Raw genomic sequence first — 5,122 nt, forward strand, 5'->3', positions numbered from 1 at the left:
GGGTAAATGTTATTAGAAGTGTCCAAGAAAAGGATGGGAAAAGATATAGCATGAAAATAACGAGCAGAAGAAACATTTTATAATGACAAGAAGTTTAATTTGTCAGGAAAATTAACAGTTTTTAAATTATATGCATCTCATAAAGTAACTTTAAAATATATAAATACTGGAATAAATACAGGGAGAAACAGACAAAGCAATCATGAGAGATCATAACATATTTTCCTTAGTAATTAATAGAAAAGGCAGGGAAAAAATCAGTGAGAATCTAGAAGATTAAACAAAATTGAAAAACCAGATCTGGCTCACGCCTGTAATCTCAGCACTTTGGGAGGCCGAGGCAGGCAGATCATGAGGTCAGAAGATCGAGACCATCCTGACTAACACAGTAAAACCCCGTCCCTACCAAAAATGTAAAAAATTAGCCGGGTGTGTGGTGTGCACCTGTAATCCCAGCTACTTGGAAGGCTGAGGCAGGAGAATCACTTGAACCTGGGCGGTGGAGGTTGCAGTGAGCCGAGACTGCGCCATTGCACTCCACAGCCTGGGTGACAGAGTGAGGCTCCGTCTCAAAAAAAAAAAAAAAAAAACACACACACAACAACACACACACACACACACACACACACAGAGGTCTGGCCAGGCATAGTGGTTCACACTTGTAATCCCAGCACTACTCAGGAAGGCCAAGACAGGCAGATCACTTGACCAGCCTGGACAACAGGGCAAAACCCCATCCCAACAAAAAATACAAAAAAATTAGCCAGGCGTGGTGGTGCATGCCTGTGGTCCAGCTACTCGGGAGGCTGCGGTAGGAGGATCACTTGAACCCAGGAGATGAAGGTTGCAGTGAGCTATGATCATGCCACCACACTCCAGCCTGGGAGACAGAGCAAGACCCTGCAGCCCACACCCGCAGAAGACACAGCCTTTGCAAGAACAATGCAACATTTATGAAGAGTGACCACATCCTGGGTTATAAAGCAATAGACTGAAATCATTCTTTTTTTTTTTTTTTTTTGGTAGACAGAGAGTCTCACTCTTTCCCAGGCTAGTGTGCAGTGGTGCAATTATAGTTAACCGTAATCTCAAACTCCTGGGTTCAAGCAATCCTCTCGCCTCAGCCTGCCGACTATCTGGGACTTCAGGCACGTACCACCACATCCTCTAAATATATATATATATACACACACACACACACACACATATATATATATATATATTTTTTTTTTTTTGAGACAGTATCACTCTTGTCATCCAGGCTGGAGTGCAATGGCACGATCTTGGCTCACTTCAACCTCCACCTCCTGGGTTTAAGCAATTCTCCTGCCTCAGCCTACCGAGTAGCTGGGATTGCAGGCACCTGCCACCATGCCCCAACTCATTTTTGTATTTTTAGTAGAGATGGGGTTTCACCATGTTGGCCAGGCTGGTCTTGAACTCCTGACCTCAAGTGATCTGCCAGCCTCAGCCTCCCAAAGTGGTGGGATTACAGGCATGAGCCACCGTGCCTGGCCCCTGCAAAATGTTTATCTTTTATTTTTTGTAGAGATGGGTGCTTGCTATGTTGCCCAGGCTGGTCTTGAACTCCTGGCTTCTAAGCGATCCTCCTGCCTAGGCCTTCTAGAATGCTGGGATTTTAGGCATGAGCCACCATGCCCAGCCTGAAGTGGGGATTTGAAACCAGGTCTGGATGGATGCTAAGCCCTCGCAGAGTGGGCAATGGGGACTTGCATAGGATGGCACGGCTGCGGACGGTGGAAGACTAAGATTTAGGCCTGAACTTCCGGAAAGAAATGTGACAGGAAATGACCCAATGTTCCTCCTACTCCTACTGGTCAGGAAGGGAAGGGCAATGCCCCAGACAGGCCAAGGAGGGCTTCCTACCCACCCCTACCCCCAGACACAGGGGCCCTGGACTGGCAGGAGTCCATTATCATGAAGTCTCAGGGGTGGGGGCAGCTGAGCAAACATCAGTCCCCTGGCCTGACACAAAATGGCCACTGAAACATTTCAGGGCCTGGGGGAGGGGAGGGGCCGCTGAGACAAGCCTCTGAGTGGCGGGGCGGACTGCTGCAAGGCACCCCAGCTGCCAACGCTTTCAACTTTGTGATGAGGAAGCTGAGGCCCAGACAAGCCGATACATTAGCCTGGACTCACACAGCCAGTCAGATCCCATCATTCTGGCCCATAGGGTGGGGGCCTGGGGGGTGCCCAGTGGAGGCCAGTGCCAAGTTCCAGGTGTGAGCCCATGAACCCAGGAACCCACAAGTTGCCTGTACTTAGCCCCAGCTCCAGGTAGCTCAGAGCAGCCCTTGCCAGCCCCGAGAGGCCCAGCGAGGAACTCAAGGTCACACAGCAAGCAGAAACTGCTAGTGTCTCCCTGCCCGGCTAGGGCAGCTCCCACTTTCTGGCCTGAGTTCTGTTTCCCACACGACCCCCACTCTCCCAAGCCCCATCCACCAGCTGTCTCCTTGGAGGGCGGTGCGAGGCCGGTCAGATTTCCACAGGGCACATGGGTGCCAGGTGTGGCCGGGACAGCTGGGAGAGCAGGTGGGTAGAGGGGGCTGCTGGCGGCACGAGGCCCCAGCCAGGGATCGGGCCCTGAAGCAGCTGCTCCACACCTGCTCCAGGCTGCATGAGGGGGGTCAGGCCCCCATCGGGGAGCAGACTCTGGGTCCGTATCCTGGCTGTGCCACTGAACTGGCTGGTGACCCTCATTTTGAGTCTGTTCCTCTCCTGGGCTCTCGAGTTCCCCAGCTGGTGGTGCTGTGATGGTCAGGTTATTATTAATTATTATCATTATTACCTCCTGGTGGCCTGGGAAGAAATGGTCAGGTCAGAGAACCTAAGCAGAGGTGGCTGCGGGGCCACTTGACCCCTGAAGTTCCATTGGTTTCCTAAAGCTCCATTGGGCCGTCCCTTCCTGTTGCTCCCGGCGGCTCCCCCAATGCTTGTGACAGCACAGTCCAGAACTCTCGTGAGATTGGAGTCATTCTGGCTGGAGGGGGCCCAGAAGCCCAGAATTCCAGACCTGCATCTCCTCTTTCTCCAAATTTCACCCCCCGGCCCCCCCCGCACCAGGTAGCTCTGAGGCCACTCTTGGCACCCTCAGGGTTCCATGACACCTACTTTGAAAACCATGGCCCAGAATGCCATCTAAGCCCCTTAGCTAGGCATTCCAGGCCTCCATTCCCCATGCCTCCCCCAGTCTCTAATTCTTCTTTTCCATAGGAGTCCCCAGGTGACGCAGTGCCCACCACACCCGATTTCTGGCTGCTTCAGAAACAGTCTCTGCAGCTTTACCCCGGGGCCTTTATGGATGCCGTTTCTGCCTCTCAGAATCTTCTTTTCCACTTAGCACCTGGCAAATACTTCCTTAACTCCAGAGGCCTGGAAGCCCGTCGCCTCCTCCCAGAAGACCTCCCTGATTGCTGAAAGAGGGTCCATTGCTCGTCCCTCAGCTCTCTGGGGCCCTGCAGAGGTCAGGGGGCCTAGAGGGGTTGAGGGGCATGATCTGGCAAGGACGGGAGGGAGGGAAAAGGGAGGGATGTAGACGGAAGGCAATGGGTGGAAGACAGGAGCAAGGGAAGAATGGGGGGCGGGGGAAGGCGTGAGTGGCGTCTGGTAGCACCCCCTTCTGCCCCTCCCCTCACCCCTAGCGCCGACACCCGCGTCCCCTCTCCTCTCCTCCGCCCCACCCTGGGGCCAAGCCCGTCTTCTCCAGGCTCCAGGGAGAAGCGGAATTTCAGGAGCCCCATTTCAGGGTCCCAGGTGGGCCACCAGTCCAGACGACCAGGGAATAAGGGAGAGCGGTCATGAGCCACCACTCACCCCATGGTCCACATCTCATGGCTCAGCTCCCAGATGATCTGTCTTCCTGGGCTGCTTCCCCAGGGTGGGGTCAGGTCGCCCTAGAGCCCCAGGAGGTCGGTGTAGGCCTCCAGGACGTAGGCTTTCTTCTCCTACCATCACAGACACCACAGGCCTGCTAATCACCCAGGACAGGAAGCCACTTTCTGAGTATCAGCTATGTTCAAGGCCCCGAGCCAGGCACTCCCTGGTTTGGTCTCATCTAACTGGGCAACACCTCCCTTCTTAGGGACCAAGCACCGCTTCACAGAGGGAAAATGGGGTTCAATGGAGAAGCTGTTAGAAGGACACTCACCCCAACCGAAACTGTGCACAGTCTCCTTTAAAAGAGCAAAGTTGGCCAGGCACAGTGGCTCAAGCCTTAATCCCAGCACTTAGGGAGGCCGAGGCGGGGGGATCACGAGGTCAGGAGATCGAGACCATCCTGGCTAACACGGTGAAACCCCGTCTCTACTAAAAATACAAAAAACTAGGCGGGCACCTGTAGTTCCAGCTACTCGGGAGGCTGAGGCAGGAGAATCGCTTGAACCCGGGAGGCAGAGATTGCAGTGAGCCGAGATCTTGCCACTGCACTCCAGCCTGGGCAACAGAGCAAGACTCCATCTCAAAAAAAAAAAAAGCAAAGTTGGTGGAAGAAGACAGGGAGCAGACACATGTGCCCTTTGTGTTTTATTCTTATTTAATTACCCATGTGTTTTTGTTTCTTACCTTTCCTATGGCACTGAGTGCCCTTTTTTATTTTTAATTTTATTTTTATTTTGTTTTTGAGATGGAGTCTCACTCTGTTGCCCAGGCTGGAGTGCAGTGGTGCCATCTCAGCTCACTGCAACCTCCGCCTTCCAGATTCAAGGGATTCTTCTGCCTTAGCCTCCTGAGTAGCTGGGACTACAGGCATGCACCACCACGCCTGGCTAATTTTTGTATTTTTGGTAGAGATGGGGTTTCACCATATTGGTCAGGCTGGATTCAAACTCTTGGCCTCATGTAATCCGCCTGACTCGGCCTCCCAAAGTGCTGAGATTCAGGTGTGAGCCACCGCACCTGGCTTATTCTTTAACACTGTTGTGTTCAAAACTTTTTAAGACTTTTTTTTTGAGACAGAGTCTCCCTCTGTGGCCCAGGCAGGAGTGCAGTAGCGCAATTTAAGAATTTTAGGCCGGGCACGGTGGCTCAAGCCTGTAATCCCAGCACTTTGGGAGGCCGAGACGGGTGGATCACGAGGTCAGGATATCGAGACCATCCTGGCTAA

Source organism: Mandrillus leucophaeus, unplaced genomic scaffold (genome assembly GCF_000951045.1).
Source record: "Mandrillus leucophaeus isolate KB7577 unplaced genomic scaffold, Mleu.le_1.0 Scaffold335, whole genome shotgun sequence".
NCBI classification, from domain to species: Eukaryota; Metazoa; Chordata; class Mammalia; order Primates; family Cercopithecidae; genus Mandrillus; species Mandrillus leucophaeus.